The following is a 24,611-nucleotide window of genomic DNA, read 5'->3' as shown; positions in this document are numbered from 1 at the left end:
TTATAGGTATTTTGTCACAACAATGAGAAAATTAACTGATATAGTATAATTTATGTTGTGGTTTAAATGTGAAATACTCCTCATAGGCTCATGTACTGAACATCTGGTCCCCAGCTGGTGGTACTGTTTGGGGAGTTACCAAAATTTTAGGAGGTGGAGCCTTGCTGACGGAAGTATATGAACTGGGGGCAGTACTTTGAGGATTCATAGCCCTTCCCTACCTCCTGTTCTTCCTTTGTTTCTGAACTTGCTGTGCAGTGTGAAAGGCCAGCCTTGTGCTTTTGCTGCCAGGCCTTTCCCACCATGATAGAATGTACCTCTCTGGATCAATCAGCCAAAAGCAGCCTTTTCTTGTCTAAGTGCTTTTGGTCAGGGTATTTCCTCACCACAACATAATAAAACCAATACAAGTTACTTACCTTAAAATTGTTTTTAAAAAAAAATAGATTATGAAGACAAGAAAAATAAGCATAAACAAATAATAGACACGGTAAAATGACATTCTGCATTATTATCTGTAAATGTTAAAAAGAAAAACTCCTGACAACTGCTCTGACCATGGAGTATTTTTTGTGAACTGGTAAATTTTATTCGGACTGAATGATGACAGGATTTGGACCAGAAAAAAAACAGGTTACATCCACAAAAAAAATGGATTTGTTCCCTAATAAATCTAACTAAACATCATAAATAGTGTAGTGTATCTCAATAGATGAATACACAACACAAATATGAGTAAAAATATAATTCTATTATATACTGTTACATCAACAAAAATAACATTATGTGAACTGGAAAGACCGCTCAGCAGTTAAGAACACTGACTGCTCCTCCAGAGGTCCTGAGTTCAATTCCCAGCAACCACATGGTGGCTCACAACCATCTGTAATGGGATCTGATGTGTGTCTCTTCTGGTGTGTCTGAAGACAACTACAGTGTACTCATATAAGTAAAATAAATAAATAAATAAATCTTAAAAAAATAACATTATGCTAAGTAAAATAAACCTCATCAAAACAACAGTTATTTCATTTTTATGAGGAATAATTCAGAGTTTATTATAGAAGCTTAGAGTATGACAGATTTTTGTAATGAGGAATCACTAACAAATGGGTACAGAGCTACTGTTTGAGATGATAAAAAGTTCTGGAAATGAAGAACAGTAGCAGACACACCACACTGTGAGCATAATGTGAGCATACGCATCACTGGATCATATGCTTCAGATGAGAAAATGGCAGATTTTGCTATATGGAGGTATATATGTATATGTACACATAGAGAATTCAACACAGTATTATCATGTTAACCCTAAGTAAATCACATGACAACAAATGCGGTGAGGTTTTGGGAAAGGGTGCTCCTCACTGACTGCTGGTGGAACTGGTTCAATCACTATGAAAATGGGTATGAAGATTTCTTCCAAAACTAAAGATAGAACCTCTGATCCAGGTTGTGCCTCTCACTCTGTGGTTACCTCAAAACAACAGTGGCACTAGTGTGAAAGCCACAAAAGACTCACATAGCTCTCCTCATCTTCCAAAAGATCCAGCTCTGGTCATTCAGCGACCAACACACCCATTGCTGTTAATAAAGTTTGCTATCCACAGGAAAAAGGAACTTCTAGGGAGCAGAAGAAGCCACTAGAGAAGCTTCATCCCCTAGGAATCATCATAGAAATAACCCTTAGATAAGAAACAAACCAACCCCCATCTGACTATTGACTACTCGCTTCTCTTATATAGGACCTGGGTTCAGTTCTCAGCAACCGCATGGCAGTTCAATACTGTCTACGAAGTCTGGGACACCTAACACTCCCTGAGCACTAGGGGTGTATGTGGTGTGCATTTATACACACACGTAAACAAAACACTCAAATACGTAAAACAAAGATGAATAAATTAAAGTAAGAAAACAGACAGAAAAGGAAGGAAGGAAAGAAGAAAGGAAGGAAGGAAGGAAGGAAGGAAGGAAGGAAGGAAGGAAGAAAGGAAGGAAGGAAGAAAGGAAGGAAGAAATAAAGGAATGAAGGAAGGAAGGAAGGAAGGAAGGAAGGAAGGAAGGAAGGAAGGAAAAAACGAAGAAATGGAGCCAACTCTACTTATAACTAACAGATGATAGTATTGGCTAAGGCTCGGCCACTTAGGCCTGTGTAGACCCCTTTATCTTTATTAGTTGATAAATTTGCTACATTTTCTCATGGCTTTGAAGTGTATTTCAAATATCTCTGACTCTGCACATCTAAGAAATACAAAAGCAGTCAGAAAGGAGTACAGGTATGTCAAAACTTAAAGCAGAGTCATCTAAAATGTACGAAGGGCTGAGGAACTGCATCTTTGCACATTCATGCAGAGCCAAGTTTTAGGCAACTGGGGAAATTACAAAGGGCAGAGTCAATCATGAGACCTGAGAAAAGACTGTGCCTGGGAACTGACAGTAACAATTGAGATTTCAGGTGTGAGAGCAGAAAGCTGTGGACAGAGAGCCACAGTGCCCAGTGCCATAGAGCCACAGTGCCACAGTGCCCAGTGCCAGAGAGCCACAGTGCCACAGTGCCCAGTGCCAGAGAGCCACAGTGCCCAGTGCCAGAGAGCCACAGTGTCCAGTGCCAGAGAGCCACAGTGCCCAGTGCCAGAGAGCCACAGTGCCCAGTGCCAGAGAGCCACAGTGCCCAGTGCCAGAGAGCCACAGTGCCCAGTGCCAGAGAGTCACAGTGTCCAGTGCCAGAGAGCCACAGTGCCCAGTGCCAGAGAGCCACAGTGCCACAGTGCCCAGTGCCAGAGAGCCACAGTGCCCAGTGCCAGAGAGCCACAGTGTCCAGTGCCAGAGAGCCACAGTGCTCAGTGCCAGAGAGCCACAGTGCCCAGTGCCAGAGAGCCACAGTGTCCAGTGCATGCCTGACCTTTATCCTAATCAGACAGTGTCTGCTTTCCTTTCATCATTGTTAATGATCAGACAAAACTAAACATACCAACTAGAAGGTGTCTAATTGCAGAGAAGGCTGGAGTCATCCTGGAATCTGGAGCTAAGTACTGGTCTTAATCTTCAAAAGTAGCAGCAAGGACAGTTGTATAATCTCAAAGCCAAATCTATACTCTCAAATCTATGTTACTTCAAGGGAGCAATCTAAGCTCACCTAACACTAATCATAACTGCTAAGGTCTGTTCATTTCTGCCACAACCATAGGATGGTAGAGATGTGTAGAATCAGTGGGTTTAACAGACGTTAAAATGGGTACAGGTTGATAAAAAATACTTGACAGAAAATATCAGCCAGAACAAGAGAAATGTGCTGAATTCAAAACTGTGAAAATCTGACACTATTTTTCCTCTTAAATAAAATCTAATCCCCTTCCAAGGTTTTGTATTTAAACCATACCAGTTAAAATTCGATCAGAGACACAAACCAAATAGAAATCATGTACTACAAGAATTAGTACTGACTGGCTTCTGTGATTGTGAGGATAAGTCTCAGTGCCCAGGGAAGACTGTCTAGAGGACAGGCTGGCACTCTTGGGTGGAACCTGTCATCAAGAATGGAATTTCTGTTTACAGGACAGCCACAGCGCTGCTTTTAGGACTCTAAATGGATTAAGCAAATTAAGTTGAGTTTGTCTTCCTTTCCTTTCCTTTCCTTTCCTTTCCTTTCCTTTCCTTTCCTTTCCTTTCCTTTCCTTTCCTTTCCACCCTGAGGCTACTAATGAAGGCACACCTTTGGTTGTATCTGTGAGAGTGCTTCTAGAGAGTTAATAACTCATAGGGAAGCCCACTATGGATGTGGGTGGCACTGTTTCATGGGATGAGTCCCCAGACTGACTAAAACTGGAAAAAGAGGAAAGCCATTAAGGCCCCATAATTCCTTTTTCTCCTTATTCCCAGGCTTACTGAGAAGTGAGAGGGCTCAGCTAGCTACACGTCTTCAGCACCTCGATGCCTCCAGAGCCATGATGAACTGTACCTTCCCAAACCATGGCCAAAAATAAACTTCTCCTCCTTCAAGTTGCTTCCTGTTAGATACTTAGTTACAGTGTGACAAAAATTAACTAGTAGGATTCCTTTATCTAAAAGTCTATTGATTATAAATAAAAATTATATTAACAAAATACATCCACAACACCCAACTTTATGGTCCCAGATAATAGGACTATAATGTAGCAGAGTTGGCATGAAAGGCAAACTTTTTAAAAACTAGACTGTTCTTTATTTACAAAAAGCTTTTGGATTAAAAGATAACATAGAAAGGGATCCTCCAGATCCCTCCCAGAAATTGGATACTTATGTAGAAAGTACAGGTGTCATTAACTTGACTGGGTATCAAATGATATTCTCCTTAGGTCTATAAAGCAATGACTTGGTGCCTCAACAGATTTCAGTAACATTCACCTAATATCTGACAACTTCTGTAGTTCATGCGGGAAAGAAGTGATCAGTGACCTCAGGAGGGTCACAAGCTGGTGGGAGAGACAGAGCCTGGGTTTCAGCACACTATGGTAAATGTGCAATGACAGTTCAGATGGGACCTCTCACCCTAGTTTGTGAAATGAACATGGGTTTTCTAGAAGGACTCAAGCAGAGTCTAGCTGTAAGAATGTGGAACGTAACCTGTAGTGGGCAAGAAAAGATAGCAGGAGGATCACTGTGGTCACAGCCCTGTCTCCTAGACCATGCTACCTGCCACCGGGCCAGCACTCAGCTTGTCAGACACACTGTAAATGGCCAGACCCTCACAGACCTTTCTTCTTCAAAGTGTTACTACCTAGATTAGTAAAATGGTTCAGCAGGTTCCTGTATCCAAGCTTGACAACTCTTACAAGTTGTCTTTCAACTTCTGCACTTGTGGCAAGGCACTTTTTACTCCTGAGCAAGACACAGAAAATAAGTAAATAAACATAACAAGCACTTTCACCTACGTCTTTTAGACTGGCTGTGGATGACGTTTCTGGTCTCTTCCCAAGCATCCATTCTTCATGAGGATACTGTCTCGTGAACAGCTAGCTGGTCAAAGTGCTGAGAATAAGGGGTTGAGTGCTCAGCCCCAAATGGGACATCTTCATCATCCTTCCCACTCCTGCCAAGGTTCAGAAAGAAGACGAAAGCCAAAGAATGGGGAGGAGTGCTGTGGACTGCTGTCTTCTGGGCATGGCATGGCTGTTACACACAGAAACCCAGCAACAGCTCTGGTTACCTGCACACAACCCACGAAAGATCAAGCCAGCCCAAACTCTGGTAAGATGGCAGAGGTACCCTCCTCAGTCTTTACTGGGGAGCTTTGGCAGTTGATAGCTGCTTTGGGGAAAGAGAATTGCTAAGTTTTGACGCTTGGTCACAGGTTGGCTCCACACCCATTCACATTACGAAAAACTACTTGGTGTTTAGTGGTTATTAAAAGAAGACATTAAGCAAGGAAAGGTGTTCTTGGGGGCGCAACCAAGAGTTGGAAGAGAGAAATAGGAATATGTAAATACACACACACACACACTATACTGTATAAATCTATGAAATTCTCAAGAATAAATAAAATTATAATAAGAATAAATAAAAGGCTCACTTCTCAAAAACTAGAGATAAAAGATGTTATATCAGCCAGAGGCAAGGGCGTTTTGAGCAACGATTTTCTTTATTTCCAGTCTCAGCTTGGCCCTTCTGCTCCCCTTGGAGATATGACCCCTTCAGCTGTTTTTTCATTCCTCTACCCCTATTTACCTTTGACATCCTTCCAAGGCATCAATCATGTTGCACTGGTCATCAATGCTCTCATTAGCATAAGATTCTCTTCTTTCCCTTCAACATAGATTAAGTAATATCTTCCCAACTTCCCTTGCAGTACAGTGAGGTTTGAGTAAAGCACCGTGGGAAACTGGTATTGTCACTTGAGCATACGGACTGGGTGCTACTCTTCTGTCTGTTCATTAATCCACATCCATCTACTCACTCTAAAGTGTGTTGCTGAAAAATGGAGATCATGTTTGAATCTAGGAAAGCACACATAGCTTTCTGCATGTGATAATTGCTCATTAATTGTCTGGTGATGACAATCACAATAAGGTCATCTGAGGCTGGGGAGGCAGACAAATGCAACAACACCAAGGGGCTGGAGCACGCATAAGTTCCTCATGCCCTGCCTCTGCTTGACTGTCTTTTAGACTCGGTAGATACAGCATTTTGCTAAGAAAGCCTTCTGTGTATTTGAGTGTCTGTTTCTGTTACTATAGAAACCTCTGCATAGCCTAGCCTTTCCCTTATTCTGACAGATTTTTGTCTCTTGACACGAGGGATTGTGCTCTGGTAATCTGCATAAGCATGGCTCAAGTTTTAACACAACCAAAGTAATATATTAATAACACCATGCTCATCTCTATTAAAAGGCAGTATCCTCTTAGCCACATGACAGACAAGAACTGGCTGAGATACTTCGGTGGCTTTACTGAGCAAAACATAGGGTAGAGATAGAGGTATGAGTTAAGGTGTTTGACTCTGATTTTCTTAGAAAAGTCATTATTTTTATAGCAATGATAATTTACAATTTCTGTACTATGCCACCTCCTCAGGCTGTGTTATCCACAGAAGTTGGACACAGTATAATAGTTGGTATTAAATAAAGACAGAAAAATTTACTTAATTCCAAAAAGCATTGTAAGGGTTGCAGGTGGATAAAATTTTAGCCTGGGTTTTGTTTTTAAAGCTCCAAGTGTTTATACATTCCTGAACTATCAGAGACTCTTTATAGGGAGTAAATGTCAAAATTCCTTTCAGTATGCCTATACTTAGCAGAGTAGGTACTCAACAAATATTTATTGATTTATACATCTGCCAAGCATACACCTTCAAGACTGGGAAAAGGTTCTAATTTTATTACCCCAGGTTGTTAACCTATCTCTCAACTAAACCATTTCTCACTGCTCCGAGAGACCTCTAAAGTGACTCCACACGCCATATGTGATGGCCAGCCACGTTACTTCTCTACAGGGTGAGTCAGAAATGACAAAGAAAGGCATTCCAAAACATTCCGCATTCCAAGGAAGACATACCCAGCAAGGTAATAACGGCAGGCTCGGAACTATGAATTAAAGCATTAAATAACGCCCTGTGGTCTCCCGGAATGTGACCGCCAAAAAGCCATTGCCACAGGGGCAGGTCTGGGTTGGTTCAACAACTCTCAAATGCCGGCTGGACCTTCAGGAAGAGTTTGTAGCATTAAGTAATTTATGGGGTGCTAAGAAGTTCCTTAAGCTATTATTAAAAACATGCAAACTCCTCCCTGGTTGGACCTCTGGTAAGTCAGACTTCTAACTAAGCAAAACTGATAGGCCCGGGCTTTTGATGTTTAATGAGTTCTGCTGCAGATGTGAGATGTGATGGACAAGACTGTGGTGGTGATTTACTGGTCATGAAGCAGAATGATGAGAGCCTTCCCTTGAAAAAAAGAAAGAAAAGAAAATGTAGCCGAAGGACAGGCTTCCCCCTCTTGCCTTCCTCTCCCACCAATCCCTTCCCCTCCTTTCTTTGTGCATGTGTTTTTGATTTCCTCACCCTCTCCCTCCGCCCGTGCCTCTCCGTACGGGGATCATTTCCATTCAGGCACACACAGAACACTGCAAACTAATTAGCCTTGGCTACAGCCACAGGAAGTCAGGCTGCCAAACCCTCTTTCCCCCACAGTGCCTCAGCGCTCAGCCTGCCTCAGGCCTCGGCCCTTGCACCGGGCCTCTCAGAACCGGTTGCCTGTTCTAATTTTGCAGTTTCCCTTCACCTTATCAAACGCTCCCAGAGCCTGACAACTTATGGAGCCGGAGCTTTGGATGGGCCTGTGGACTCTTTCCTCTGCCCCGTCTCTGCTTTCTGCCCACTATTAGGCAGACTTGTTTGGATACAGTTTCAGTGTTGACTTGTTAATCTGACCTTGGCTAATGCTTTCTAAAGGATAGCATTGCCCATTATGCTGAACTCAAAAGGGTTTCCATCAGCCTCTTCACCTTGCTCACCTCTCTTCCCAGGAGCTCTGCGCCTCTGACTTTTCTCAAAGGTTCACCCATTTCCCCATGCGCCTTAGGCATCAATAAGAACTCAAGAAATAATATATACAACCAAGATAGGGAATTAAAGACATGAAGTGATGTGCTTTGAAGAAGCAGCTTAGGCAACCATAAATGCCAAATTCAGGAAGTATGGTATGGAAAACATGCTTGTAAACCTAGCACTCAGGCCAAGGCAAGAAGATCATGAGGCCAGTCTAAACTTTATAGGGAGAGCCTGTTTAAAAACAAAACCACTAATTTCATAGAGAAACAACCTTAGAATTTATGTGAAAGTACAAAAGACCCTATGCCACCAAAAAATAAAAATAAATAAATAAATCTGAGCAAAAAAGAACAGCGTTGGAGCTATCATGGTCCCTGACTTCAGGTTATACCACAAAGCCATCGTGATAAAAACATCATAGTACCAGCAGAAAAACGGGCATGTAGATCAGTGGGATAGAACCTGGACTTCAGTCACTCAGGAAATAATGCCAACAATTGACAAACGGGCTTTCACAATGTTAAAAAGGGTTTGTACAGCAAAGTGAGCAGTCGAGTGAAAAGCAACCATGGAGAGGGAGAAGAGAGCTGCTAATGTCACACCTGACCAAGTATTAATGTCTTAATACTTGTGTATTAATGTCTTAATACACAAAGAACTTGAAATGCTAAACACCAAGAAATCAAATAACTTAATAAATGTCTGATGGAATGAATAGAAAGATAGAATAAAAATGGCCAATGAACATGAAAAACAAAGTTGAATGGTAGAAAATTAAAAATAAAATGAGATTTTATCTCATCCAAGTTAGAATAGTAGTTATTAAGAAAACAGTAACGGGCTGGAGAGAGGACTCAGTAGCTCAGAGCACTGGATCTTCCAGAGGACCTGGGTTTGGTTCCCAGCACCCACATGATAAGTCATAACCTTTGTCAACTCCAGTTCCAGGGGATCTGATGATGCTGGGTTTTTTTGACCATAGGCACCAAGCAGACTCATGATGCACCATACATGCAGTTAACACACACATGCACACTCACACAAACACACACACACACACACACACACACACAAACACATAAGCATACTATAAAACTCAAAAACAAAACCCCCAAATAACATAAAACACTGATGAGGATGAGAATGGTACCCTGCACACGCCTCAATAAAATGGAGATTAGTTCAGCCACCATGAAGATCAGCACACAGATTTTGTCTTGTTTTTTGTTGTCTGCTTTTTCTTTTAAACTAAAAATATATATTTACTATATGACTCACCTATCATTCCTAGGAATTTACCTAAAGGACTCTAAGAGTCACAAATACTTGTATGTCAATGTTTACTACAGCATTATTCACAATAGCTGAGTTAGGCTCCAATCTATAAGTAGTAATCAACAACAACAACAACAAATGTGCCATACATGAACAATGGGATTTCCTTTAACTCTAGAGGACAAATTTATTTATTTGAAGGAACTAGGTATAATTGGAGATTATCATATCAACTAGACTATGCCTGTTTCAGGAAGAAAAATATTTCTTGTTTTTCATATTTGGATCTCAACCTGCTTATAATCAAATATGATATATGTGAAGTAGAAACAAAACTGTCTGGAGAATGAACAGGGACTGTGTGAGAAGAAAGGAGAAGGGAGCAGGCATGTGGGGGATATATTTAAAGTACAGTATACACTTGTATGAAAATGTCTTTGTAAAACTTGGCACTATGTACAAAGAATACACACCAGTATTTACAAAGGGCGAACAGAATCTTAAAAAATTTCAGTATCTTCATAGAAACATGTTTTCAAATTGCAGTGATCATTCATAATTTTGGTTTATTGAAAAAACCACAATTCCTACATTCTGTAGTTATCACAATAGCAGAGATATGCTTACTATTATTGAAAATGTCAGTTGCAGAAGAATTAGAATTTTCACATTATCCATTTATTAATGCATCTAAATAATGTATCTAAGTGGGAAATACACTGAATTCATGTTGCCTTAACCCTTTCTATAATCACTTAGTATAGGCGTTGCTAACAGTCATTTACCAAACCTTATTGAATTCTTCATGAATTGTACATTGTAACCACAAGCTTAGGCCATGGTCCTAAGGTTTACCAATAGGCTTCTCCTTCCTATGTTCAGATAGCAACTCCTAACTACTGAAGTCAGCACTGAAGTTTAAAGTTATTTGTATCCATCATCTACATTGTGTGTGTGTGTGTGTGTGTGTGTGTGTGTGTGTGCATGTGTGCACATGTACTCTGGTAGATGCCTTTCTACATCATTCTCCACCTTATAAAGCAAGTTATGGTTTCTCTCTTGAACCTAGAACTCACTGATTCTGTAGCTCAAGCTAGATAGCTTTCTCTAAGGATTCCTTGTCCCTACCCCAGCCAGTGTTGGGATTATAGGTAGGCTGTCTTGCTCACGTGGCATTTAAGTGAGTGCTGGAGATCCATCATTCAGTCCTTGGGCTTGCCAAACCATTTTTCCAGCCACAAACTCAAGTATTTTTGATGTTTTTGATTGTGAGCCTAACCTTTTGCAGCTAAACCATTTCTCTAGCACTAACCTATTTTCGAAGATATGGTTTTAGATCACACAATGTTCACAGTATACTTGTAGAATATTTCACATTTCACATATAACATGTACCTTAATAAAATATCCATAAGAAGGAGATATTATAATTTTTATTTTGCCAATAATGGCACTGAGATTATTATTAAGAATGATAGTAAGATGAATATTTCACTGTTAGTTAGTTCTCTGGTCTTTGAGCCAATGTAGACTTTATACAGTGAGAACTCCAAATTGCTAGAATATTCTGGGATTGGAACAGTAAGCTTTTCTTCCTTAGATAAATCTAGGCTTTGATTACTTCTTACCTATTTGTCATTTCTAAACTCTCCCCTCTTTCTCTCTCTCTCCCCTCTCTCTCCTTTCTCCCTTCCATCCCTCCTTCTTTCCTCACTCTTCCCTCTCTGCCTCTATTGTCTTTCCTCTCTTTTTGTCAGTATCCCACCTTTTCTTTCTCTTCATTCCACAAACTCTACAGGTTTCAGCACAAGACCTCGCATCTCCAGTACAGAAGTAAAGCTCATACTCAGCCCAGCTCCCCAGCAGCAGGCTTCACCCTGACTGAAGCTGCCTAAGCTAATAAAGTGTTCTCTGCAGAAATGTGGATCTCTCAAACTCCTATTTAGGAAGTTCAGGGGCAGTGTGAGCAGTGGAACTCATGTCCTGTGGTATATTAGCCCTTAGTTGACACCTACAATGAGACTCCTAAGCAAAACCCATCAGGTGAGCAAAGCACAGCATAGAAGCAAACACACACAGGTGTGCTCACACACCAATGCAGCACAACTCTTTCAAAATAGCATTCAAAGACACAGAAATGGGCAAAATTCTAGATGAAGAATTAAAATATTGCTTGTTAAAATAATCAGTGCCTTTGAAGCAGAGGATTGATTTGAAATGTGAAAATCAGTTCAGAATCGGGAGAAGAAAGTGAGCAATGCAAGTTAGAAAGTCACCAACAGGCAGAGAAAAGTCAACAAGAGTGTTGGCACTACGGGAAAAGTAGCAATGGTAGAAAAAACACCTCAGTGAGTCAAAACAAGAAGAAGAAAGGTTAACAGTGATGGAAGACAATGTCAAAGAAACATTTCATGAAGACATCAATAAATAAAAGTAATCACTATCTGTATAACTTCTAAGAAGTCTGGGATACGATCATAAGACTAAACATCAGAATCTATGTAGTAGAAGAAGGAGCTGAGGTGAAAACTAAATACAAAGAAAATCTAATCAATGATGATAGCAGATATTGTACCAAATTTAGACACATTACAAATTTCTGAACACATAGTTAAATGCTGAAAGGAAGAAGACAAAGATGAAGATGGAAATGAAGATAAAGACAAAGAAGAGGAAGAGGAACCACCACCACTACAAGAAGAAGGAGAGGGAGAAGGAGGAGGAGGAGGAGGAGGAGGAGGAGGAGGAGGAGGAGGAGGAGGAGGAGGAGGAGGAGGTGAAGGAGAAAGAAGGAGAAGGAAGGAGGAGGAGGAAGAGGAGGAGAAGGAGGAGGAAGAGGAGGAGGAGGAGGAAGAGGAGGAGGAGGAAGAGGAGGAGAAGGAGGAGGAAGAGGAGGAGGAGGAGGAGGAGGAGGAGGAGGAGGAAGGAGAAGGAGAAGGAAGGGGAAGAAGAAGGAGAAAAGGAGAAGAAGGAGAAGGAGAAGGAAGAAAGAGAAGGAGAAGAAAGAAGAAAGAGAAAATCAGTACTTGGAAAACTGAGGCAGGAGGATTACTGCTATCTTGAGACCAGCCTGAGCAAACTGAGATGCTATCTGAAAAAGAAAATAAAAGCTATAACTAAAATGGCCAATTTACAAAGACAAATGATTCAGACTAACATTAAACCTTCCATAGAAGTGAAATGCCAGGAAAACACAGAATGATATCTTTCTGAAAGGGATGCTTTAATCCAGCAAAGCCATCGTTTAAAATAATAAGAAAATGAAGACATTCTAAGACAAGCACACACTCAAGAAATTCATGACCACCAAGACACTGTTGCAGAATATATACCTCATGGAATCTTAACCATGGGGGAGGAAGAAAGATGGTCTCAATCACAAGAACACAGGAAGAGAGTAAGTGTCACAAGAGGAATACATACTAATCTATCATGCTCAACACGGTAATGCAGCAAATCCGTAAGTAAATAAGGAAGAAGAAAAGAATAAACAGAAATCCAAGCAGCTACAGAAATAGCCAACTCGAGGAATCAGCAAACCTCCTAGAGTAACAATTTTAAGTATAAATAATAATTTTCCAATGCAAAGGCAAAGAGTAATTGACTGGGTTCAAAACAAGACTCAACTATTAGTTGTTTCCAAGTAATACAGCTCACTGGAAAAGATACTCACAGACCCAAAGAGGGAGGATGGAAGTGAGAACAGGGCAGCCAGCATGGTTGTCCTTACACCTACCTATAAAGCAAGTTTCAAACCAGAAATGTTCACAGGAGAGTGAAAGGCTGCCACATATAGAGAACGGATGACAACTCTGTGGACTCCTATCTTTGTGCTGGTTCCAGGGACTGAACTCAGATAATCAGGCTGGAGTTGCAAGTGCCTTTACCTGCTGAGACATTTCACCAGCCTCCTCTCTGTATTTTAAAAGACAACAGTCCATCAAGAAGCTATAACTAATGTAAATATATAAAGACTGAACATCGGCATTCTCCATTTCATGGAACAAAGACTAATGAAAACAAGAGAGTATGCTGATAGAATGGTGGGTGACTTAAATATGTGACTGTCTTCAAGTTATCGGCCATAGTGACTGAAGTTCAACACAGACATTTTAGAGCTAATATGTATGTTAAATCAAAGGAAAGGGACTTACCACACAGTTATAGTTCATTCCATTCAACAGCCATGGACCACACGTTCCTTTGAACGGCCACGAATCTGTCTCTAAAATAGGCTATACAGCAAGAGTTAAAAATATTTAAATGTATTATATTTTAGTCATTTTTAGTGTTGTGTATATGTGTATGCGTGCAAATGTGTGTGTGTGCACATGAGTGCTGCTGTCTATGGAGTCAAAGGCTTCGAGTCCTCTTGCAGCTTGAGTCACAGTTAGCTAACTAACCGCCTGATGGAGATGCTGGGAACTGACCTTGGGTCCTCTGAGCCATCTCGACAGTTCCAGCAAGTCTTTAAAAAACCCTCAAAATAATATCCTGTATCTTATCAGACTGTAGTGGAGTAAAATCGGAAATCAAAAATAAAAGAAACTATAGACCTATGTATCTATGTGGAGATGGAATGATATACTCTTAATGTGTCACTGAAGAAATCAGAGAAGAAATTTAAAAATTCATAGAATCCAATGAAAGTACAGCTTATCAGAATATTTGGAGTACAGCAACAGTAGTTTGAAGAGGGAGGTTTATTAATGCTTATATTTAAAAAATCAGAGAGATATAAAATACATAGCTTAACAATCTACCCTATTCTTAGAAAATACAAACAACGTTAAGTGCCAAAGCATTAGTGAGTGAAAAGTGATAAAGACCAGGGCAGGAATTAATAAACCAGATTAAAGAACAAAATGTGGGCTCAGACATAAAATTCCTTAATTTAAAAAGATACACAGGATAGAGAAATCCCTGGTCAAAGTGACTGAGACAGTTGCTTAGGAGGTCACAGGCTCATGAGGGTAGAGCCCGCATGGACAGGACTACTGCTTGATGAAGGCAACTTAAGATAGGAAAGATTTACTTTTGGTTCACAGTTTAAGGGAGCATCTCCGGTACTGGGAAAGACAGGCAAACACATGAGACAGAAGATCACTTTTTGTTCACAGTCAGGAACAAAGAGGTAAAAGTGAACACTCTCCTTTTATTCAATCTGGGACCTAAGATGGAACTGCATACATTCAGGGTGGATCTTCCCTTAAAAAAAAAAAAAAACAAAACAACAAAAAAAAAAACCTCTTTCTAGCAATAGACAGAGATGTGTCTCAATGGTGATCTGGTAACCCTAAACCCAATCATGTTAACAATTAAGATTAGCCACCACAATGTAACTGTAAGAAACAACACAAGGGGCAACTCCCCCCCCCCCCACACACACATGTCAGAATACAGCAAGAATGCAGTTTCCTGCAAACCAGGAAATGTACCTTCACCAACTTGGAGAGCTTTCCCAGCCCATAGAACTGTGGGAATCAATATTTGTTGTTGTTTTAGTTACCAAGCCCATGGATGTTTTATCGATTCCCCAGCCAAGACACTTGCTTTCACTGTCTTATTTATAAGAACACCTTAAAAGAATGAGACAGAAATGCAAAATGTCGCTTCTAGAATGGCTAAGTCATTTTCTCCATGTGTGAAGTGGAAATGAGGCTGGGAACTTTCAGAGTGAACCGTTGGGAGCCTGTGGGTGACGGATACCCTCCTTTGGAAGGACAGATGGAGCTTCAGTGTGACCACCAGAAGACATGTATTGTGGTTCTAGCAGACAATAAATAAGAGGAGATGGAAAAAGACTAGAGACTTTTACGTTATTTTTAACAGCACAACCATTGTCCACAAAAAAATTTTAGGTGGAGACCTAGCACATGTAAGAGAAAAACTAGCATCAGCAGACTGTTGAGGATTTTTTCAGGAGGATGAGAAGTGGAGGAGAAACGGATCCCTGACATCTCAACCTCTGTAGTCAGCCACAAAATCTCTGGGAAACATCCTGGGTTGTGTGGTGTCCAGTTTTAGAAGGTAGAAGGTATAATTTATAAAGTTCCTTCCTTGCCAATATCATCTGGGTTAATATGAGCACAAGAAGTCCAGACTTCTTAAAAGTTCAAATGGGATGGTGTCATCACTAAGACAGGTCAGCTAGATCTCAGTCTTCAGAGTAAGTCAAAGAGAAAAGAAAACTTCCGTTCCAACAGTAGGTCATTCATGATAAGCAAAATGTGAATAAGACCACTAGGTGGCGCTGAGACCTCAGCAAACAGAGTCAAAGGTCTCTGCAGGCACAGGCATGCTTGCAGGATTTGCTTCCTTGGTAGGTTAAAAGGAAACATGAGATTGGATTAGATTAGAATTTGGGGGTAAAATTGAGTTCTTTATGTATTCTAGATATTAATCCTCTGTCATATCTATATCTAGTAAAGACTGTCTCCCATCTTGTAATCTCACTCTAAGACAAATATTGCATGTTTTCTCAAATCTGAATCCTGGATTTTATATATAATAGATAAATATATTCATATATACACAATATGTATTCACATATATGTCATAAAAATAGAAATAAGACTGTCTGTAAAAAGAAGAGAAGGCAGAGGAAGTGGAGAGAACCTGATCACAGTACACAGTAGTACACTTGAATGAGATGTCTTTCTGAGACCCGCCACTATGCACAGTGAATATGTGACAATAAACTTTTTTGTTTAACTAGCAAAAGAAAATGAAGGAGGGATTTGCGGGATGTTGAGTATCTGTTGGTTCTTTGCTCCCCTGAGACCGCTTCTCCGTTCCACATAAACATATCATGAAAGGTATGAGGCACAGACTTCCTTTTACTTCAACAGTTAAATTACTGTCTTGATATCCTCATCTGAAGTTTGTGGAGTGTCAGAGTTTTTGGAGTGTCAGATTATGGTTTACTGGAATGTTGTCTCACAGATCAATGTAAATTAGGACAAGCAATGTCAGATGTTACCAAGTACCACCACCTTCGGGCCATCAATGACGGAGACCTTACGAACACTTGTGGACCAGTTTCCATTTCTGCTTCATATACTGGTCCTAGAATTCTTCTGAATTCATTCTCCTAACCAAAGCCTATACCACTGTCTCATCTCCTTTTTAATAAAAAAGATAAAGGTTGAGTCTGAGTCCTGGTGGTGATAACTATGGGCTTCATAATGTGGGAGCCAGGGAATTGGAAAAGCCACTGGGATCAGGCCTGGGATCTTAGGGAAATGGTTTAATGACTTGCTCGGGGTTACAAAGCTGGTTTTATCTCTATCTTCGATTTGAGGTTGAAAAGAATGAGGCTAATCCTTTTCTTGATCAATCTTTTCACTGGGGCACTAGAATCGTCTCCATGACAACCGGCAGATGTGAGGCAACTTAATGAAACTTTTCTGCAGTGGGGTAGCGGCAGGATTATTCAGCATCTTGATAATCCCATGTTGCTTTAGGTGACCAGAATGCTTTATGAGACATGGAGGCAAAGGAAAGGAGGAGAATGAGAAACGGAAACCAGAGATGAACCTGAAAGCCCTGGGAAGCTTACAGAGCCCTTGTCATTCATTCATTGTCCATCTGTCTTTCCTTTGAGTCCATCAACATATTTTTGCTGAGTAATGGGCACAGTACTAATCCAACAAAGTAACAGACTGGACAGATCCTGTCCTTGGCTTTAAGCAGCATGTGTTCTAGTGAGGAAAAAAACCACACTAATCAATAATGGCATATAAACATAAATATCAAAAAGTTCTGGGAAATGAAGGCATAGATGTCCGTGAAGAAGTGTAATGGCAGGAGCGCAGCCAGATTCAGAGACAATAACCACTTCAGTTAGTGAAAGGAGGAATGTGTGAGCAAGTGACCAGGCAAAAAGGACTCCAGTGGGAATACATCCCAGACTGAGGGAAAAACATTCTCAAGAATCATGAAGTAGAGACACCAAAAGAATGCTACTGTACTCTGAGGGTGGAGGTGAGAGTAAGAGTGGAGAGAGAAGATGGTGACTGAGGCGGCATGAGGAGACACTGAAGGCCAAACAGCTAACCCATCTCATCATTATTCCACGACAGCTAGATGCCCCAAATGACCCTTACTGCAAGATATTTATAGTAGGAGACATAACCCAGGTAAATGTTGTTGTACCTATAGGTTTAATGATTGGATAAGGACACAGTTAGCAAATGGAAATCTTTAGAAGTGGAGCAGAATTAGCCAGTATAAGCTGATAAAGGTTGAGTCTGAGTCCTGGTGGTGATAACTATGGGCTTCATAATGTGGGAGCCAGAGAATTGGAAAAGCCACTGGGATCAGGCCTGGGATCTTAGGGAAATGGTTTAATGACTTGCTCAGGGTTACAAAGCTGGTCAGTGATAGAAGGAGTGTGGGATTCAAACACAGTAACAGTCTTCTTGTCATCTCTCTCCACTTCTCTCCCATAAAAGCTGTCTTGGGAATATGAGGAGTGGATAATGTCTAACTTTGTGCTTCCTGAATGAAGGAAATGAAATGTGCTTCTTAATAGAGAACTACGGGTCTCTGTAACTTTAACTCTGAAAGGGGAGTTCTGCAACTTGACCATTCTTTGTCCACTGTCATGCTTGCAAAAACAAATGTCGGGGCGGGAGATGTCACTCAGTTTGCAGAGAGCCTGTCTAGATTGTACAAAGTTCTGGTCTGACCATTAGAGCTGCATAAAGTCGAGCACAGGTTTGTACTTGGAAAATGATGTTCAATGTTGTCCTTTGCTCTGTGTAAGGTTCAAGGTAAGTATGGGCTAGAGGGTTAGATTTATGAATTAACTGGCTCCAAAAATGTGTTAGATTTATGAATTAACTTGAGACCTCCAAGAGGCATCTAAAACTTTCTTTGTGATCTTATGTGTGTTACTGTGTGTCAGTGTTTGTGTGTCTTTGTGTATGTGCCTCTGTGTTAAGGGAGCAAAGGTTGCACATTGAATTGTATATACTGAGTACATACAGTTTTCCACTGGTCAAATACATGTCAATAAAACTATTATAAAAGTGATATTCTCCCTACAAAGGACTTCATCTGTGATTCACTTGGCATTTTTCAGCTGATATCATACAACCCACTAAAGACATTGAGCACCTTGCATGTAGACTACCAAATAGTCTTTGTTTTATAATTATTCCACCAGAAAGAAAATTATTGTTACAGTGCTGGCTTCTGAGATTCCTGAATAGAACAGCTTGTGCAATCTGGTAGAAAGAGATCATAGGGACCAATAGAGGAGAGTGAAACTTTCATCAAAAGAGATGAGGATGTTGAGAACAGGTGAGAGAAGCTGTGCTGGCTAACCTCAGTTGTCAACTTGACTACATCTGGAATCAACTAAAACCAAAGCAGCTGGCCACACCCATGAGGGAATTTTTTTGATTGGATCCTTTGAGGTGAGAAGACCCACCCCAAATCTGGGCCACACATTCTGGTGACAGCTTTCATAAGAGGACATGGAAGAAGGAAGTTTTGCTTGTCCTTGCTCCTGCTGGCAAGTTCATATATCCTGATACTGAGATGCTCCTTCACTGGTGTTAGAACCTACTTTCTTAGAATTCCAATGTAGACTAAAGACCTAAAGCAGCTCTAGGATCCTCTAGGACTCCAGCACCAGACTGGGGCTGCAGAGACATCCAGTCTTAGGGACTGTATGCCACTGGATCCTTGGCCTTTCTGTTAAGAGACAGCCATTATTGGACTACTCAGGACAATAGCCTGTAAACCATCCTAACAAATCACACACACACACACACACACACACACACTCACACACACACACACACACACTTACTTTTAGTCATGTTTCTCTAAAGAACTCTGACTAATACAGAAGCCAAGTTCAGGGCATTAGGAACTAGCCTTGGCACCAGTGTGGGATTCCATGCTGAGTCCTAAGGACACAGTTGCAAGCACCACGTGATATTACTGCGCTGAAAGCATAGATTTGATTAGCTAAAATGGTCAGAGACTTTCTGTCCCTTGAAGGGGTGCTACCAACTAGGATTCCCAGTATACTTGAGATAACTAAACATTAAGCTTTGTATCTGCTAGTTCACAGAGAAAGGCAAGGACACATAACACCACACAGGCTTACGACTCGGTTCTGTAATAACAAGTCTTCTCCTAAAGCCAATCACACAGAGACGCCCATTTACAAACACAGTATCAATGAATATAAAAATTGAATATACATATACACATACACATCATACATATACACATATACATCATATACATACACATACAAATACACATACATCATATACATTATATATACATATGCATATACATTATATACATGTGCATATACATGTATATACTACATACACACACACACACACACACACACACACACACACATATATATATATATATATGCTTGAACACCTACCTTTTAAAACCACTTGTGATTTTTAGGTTAAGCTTCCAATTACATAAGAGGCCCTAAGCATTCCACTTGGAACTTCTACAGCTGATAAACACTTTCATCTAAGTACCTGGATACAAAATTAACTCACAAAACCACTGGCCCTCCTAATAATAAACAAATTGTATAAACAAATGACAAATGGATTGAGAAATGAACCAAAGAAACAACACTTTTCACAATAGCCTTAAATAATATAAAATATCTTGAGGTAACTTTAATGAAGCAAGTGAAATACTTATATTATAAAATTTTCAAGTTTTTGAAGAAAGATATTGAAGAAAATATAAGGGAGGGAAAGACCTATCCTGCTCACAGATCAGTAGGATTAACACAGTAAAATGGCCATCTTAACCAAAAGCAATCTACAGATTCAATGCAATCACCATAAAAACCTCAATACAGTTATTTACAACCTTTAAGGCACAATTTGCAACTTCATTTGGAAAAACAAAAGATCTAGGATAACTAAAACAAATTTGAACAATAAAAGAATTGTTAGAGGTCTCACCATTCCCAATTTCAAGCTGTACTACAGAGCTATAGTAATGAAAACCACATGATATTGGTGTTAAAACAGACACACTGATCAATGGAATAAAACTGAAGAGGCAGACATAAATCCACACACCTAAGGACACCTGATTTTTAATTTAAAAAATGCCAGAAATACACAGTGGAAAAAAAAGACAGCATCTTCACCTAATGGTGCTGGTCAAACTGAATGTTTGCTTGTAGAAGAATGTAAATAGATCCATACTTGTCATCCTGCATAATACTCAACTCTAAATGAATCAAAGAACTTAACATAAAACCAGATACTCTGAACCTGATAAAAGAGAAAGTATAGAATAGCCTTGAATGCATTGGCACAGGAGAACACCAATAGTGCAGGCACTAGGGTCAACAAGTAGTAAATGGAACTGAAAACCTTCTGCAAAGCAAAGGATACCATTAATTGGACAAAGTGGCAGCTTACAGTATGGGAAAATATTTTTACCAACTCTCACATGTAATTCACATGAATGAATATCCAAAATATATAAAGAACTCATGAAACTGGGTACCAGAAAACCAAATAACCCCATTTAAAAATAAGGTACAGATCTAAACAGAATTCTCAGTGGAGGCAACTCAAATGGCTGAGAAACAAAGAAAAATTTAATACCCTTAGCCATCAGGAAAATGCAAATCAAAACCACTTTGAGATTCCATCTTATACTTGTCAGAATGGCTACGATCAGTAAGACAGAGGGCAGCTCATGCTGGTGAGGATGTGGAGCAATGGCGAACACTCCTTCCAATGCTGGTGGGAGTGAAAAGTAGTACAACCCCTCTGGAAATAAATGTGGTGCATCCTCAGAAAGTTTTTTCATCTACGTACCTCAAGATCCAGCTATTCCACTCTTGGGAATATACCAAAGGAAAGACCCTCCATCCTACCACAGAGACACTTGCTCAACCATGTTCTTTGTTGTTCTGTTTGTAATAACCAAAAGCTGGAAACAAACGACCCAGATGTCCCACAACAGAAGAATGGATAAAGAAAATGTGGTACATTTACACAATGGGGTATTCGTCAGCTGTTAAAGAAAATGACATCATGAAATTTTCAGGCAAATGGATGGAACTAGAAAAAAAATCATTCTGAGTGAAGTAATCAAGACCCAGAAAGATAAATATGGTATGCATTCATTTATAAGCGCATATTAGCCATTAAGTAAATGATAACCAAGCTACAATCTGTAAACCCAGAGAGGTTAGGTAGAGTGGAGGACCTGGGGAGGCAGTGATGCATGGTCCTCCTAGGGAGGGGATAGAACAAACTTTATGGACAGACCAGAGGCAAGTGAGGGAGGAAGGGGAGGCTAAGTAGGTGGGAGATGGGGTTGGGGGAAAGAGTACAGGCCAGGAGAGATAACTGAAATTCGGGCGGGGGCACTGATATGGTAACCCAGTGCAATGGGAAACTTTCTGAAGTGTATCAAGGCTATCCTAATGAGGACTTCTGGTAAAGACGGAATATGGAGTGTCAATTGGCCATCTCTTGCTACCAGACGAGGCTTCCAGTGCCAGGTTTGGGCTGCTATCATTTCAGTTGCTGGCCCAGGGAGTCCCATGGATATCCCTAAACAACCCAGACTGTTGCTAAGAAAATGGGTTGCTCTCCACAAACTGATAGTGGGTCTCCATTGCCGAGGACAGCACCCAGATAATTAATTCATTGAACATGGGGAAGTTGAGCTGGTGACTATATGGAGCCTTTGCTCTGACATTGTAGTCTCTTTGGTGTTGAAAGGTACACTGTAGGCTACAGAAAGAGAAATGTGGAGATCAACCCAGCCCTAAAACCTTTCACCTATAATTTCTCCAAGCTGGCAAAATATGTTAGGCCAATGGTGACACAGAACCTGTGGAAGTGGCCAATGAATGTCAGATTTGACTTAAGGCCCATGCCATAAGAAGGAGCCCATACCTAACACTACTTGGATAACCAAGAACTAGAGACTAGATAACCCAGATACCTCGGGCAAAACCAAACACTCCTGGACTTTAAAAACAAACAAACAAACAAACAAACAAAAACTATTAATAAAATGAGTACTAATGATATTCTTCATCTATACTCAGAGATTAGTACCCTATCCAGACATCGTCAGAGAGGCTTCCTCCAGCATCAAACAGGAACAGATGCAGATACCCACAGCCAGACAGTATGCTGAGAGTCTTAATGGGAGATCTCTATCAAATCCCTCCCCTCAGCGCTCTGGGTGTCCCTCAAAAGAGCCAGAAGTGATGGAGAGCATGGTCCTCTGAGTCAAATGAACAGAGCTCATCTGAGCTCACAGACTAAAGCAGTAAGCACAGGGCCGACATGGGTGTGCACCAGGTCCATTGCATATATATTATATATGCTTAGAATCTTTATGGGACTTCTGACTGGGAGAATGAGTGGGTCTCTGACTCTTATGCCTGCTCTTATGACTCCTTTGTCCTGTTGGGTTGCCATGTCCAACTTTAATATGATAGTTTCTACTTATTATATTATATTATATTATATTATATTATATTATATTATATTATATTATGTCATGTTTGGTAGTTTTAACTTAGAAGCCTGTTCTTTTGTAATGAGAAGCAGACAGGAAGTGGATGCAAAGGTGAGGGAAGGTGGGAAGAAACTGGGAGGGGTGGAGGGAAAAGAAACTAATCAGATTATGTTGATGAGAAAGAGTATTTTTCAATAAAAGGAAAATTTTAAATAAAAACCAAAAAATACTCCAAGTACTATTTGGTACAAATGTCAAGCAAACACTAAGAAGCTGGCAGGTGAAAATCTGTTCCAGTCTGTTCAGACATGACTCAGAGGCTCTTTCAATATTAAACTCTCCAGGAACAAGAGAGGCACATTCAGTAGTTAGAAAGCTATTGCTAAGACATCACACCCCAGTGGGCTCTGCAGACTTTTACCTCTGTCTGCCTCCCAGGCCTTGAGCTGCCCACTTGGCTGTCAGGGTAACCAGCTCTGCTCTCACAAGACTTCCTTGCGACTGACTTCCTTGGGGGTTTCTCAAAGGGTCAAGTTACACAGCCTAGAAGTATTGGAGAGTTACTTCCCACAGGAAAAGGGGTTACAAATTGGATACAGAAGGTGGGAGGGGCGCCAAAAGATCAATCCTTTCCCTGCTCATGTCTTTGATGGTCTGTTCTGTAGTGGTTAACTGCACAGCTCTGTCCAACTAACTTAGTCAGAAAGCAACATGTTCAATAAGACAGCACTTGGAGTTTACTAACCAGACGTTCCTGACTCACCCTCATCCTGGGACTGGGGCACTGAAAGCATTAGTCTCTCTCTCTCTCTCTCTCTCTCTCTCTCTCTCTCTCTCTCTCTCTCTCTCTCTCTCCCTCCCTCCCTCCCTCCTTCCCTCCCCCCTCTCTCTCCTTCCCTCCCCCTCTCTCTTGTTTTCTCTTATTCCTTTTCTTGTCTCTCTCTCTCTTCTGTCTCTTGTTCTCCCTCTCCCCTATGCCCCTCTCCCCTGTCCCCCTCCCCTTTCTCCCTCCCCCTTCCTCCTCCTCTCCTCCTCCCTCTTCCCTCTCTCTGGCCTCTTAATTCCTTAATTCCCTTTTTTTTTTCAGTCAATAAGTTGTTTCTCATGCTAGAGATATGTCTTTGAAAGGTTGACAAATGCATGTTTTAAAGGACTGATATTCCCCAACCTAAAATGTCATTTTTAGATGAGCTTACTCTGCTCGACTGGGAAAGGTAAGGACAAGGCAGATATATAGATTGGCTTTCCCTTCAGGTACTTTTAGAAATATTTTTCTGCATACCTTTCTGTGGTGAAAGCATACAACAAGCCTTTTTTTTTTTTTTTACTACAAATAACAAAGAGAACTCCAAATACATAAAGCCCCATAAGTTTAAGTTTCAGAAGTGCTTGCACTGACTTCCTGGAGGAAATGTTGAACACATACTTTTGTCAGGAGCTCGGCTGTGTTTTTTTTTTTGTTTGTTTGTTTGTTTGTTTGTTTTGTTTTTTTTAATCAATTTTTACACAATTTCTTTTCACTGTAATCCAAGAGGTGGTTGCCTTGCTACTTCCTGCATCGGATCACCTAGTCAATGTCTACAGTCACACACCCTGCTGAGAAAGCAAATCCACATTCACCTGACCACAGACTGCTGCTTGCCTTCTGCCCTGACCCTGAAGCACAGTAGCACTGGGTCTTCCAGTCTGGGTGACAGGTGGCTGCCACTTTCAGTGTGTGGGTGAAGAATGTAAGCAGTGCCAGGAAATTACACAACATAGGGTGAACCCAGTGTACCTCACTCCTACTCAGCATCCATGCTGACTTC

The sequence above is a fragment of the Arvicanthis niloticus genome, chromosome 4 (genome assembly GCF_011762505.2).
Source record: "Arvicanthis niloticus isolate mArvNil1 chromosome 4, mArvNil1.pat.X, whole genome shotgun sequence".
NCBI lineage: Eukaryota > Metazoa > Chordata > Mammalia > Rodentia > Muridae > Arvicanthis > Arvicanthis niloticus.
The sequence above is the reverse complement of the archived record's forward strand: the minus strand, read 5'-3'. Positions refer to the sequence as shown.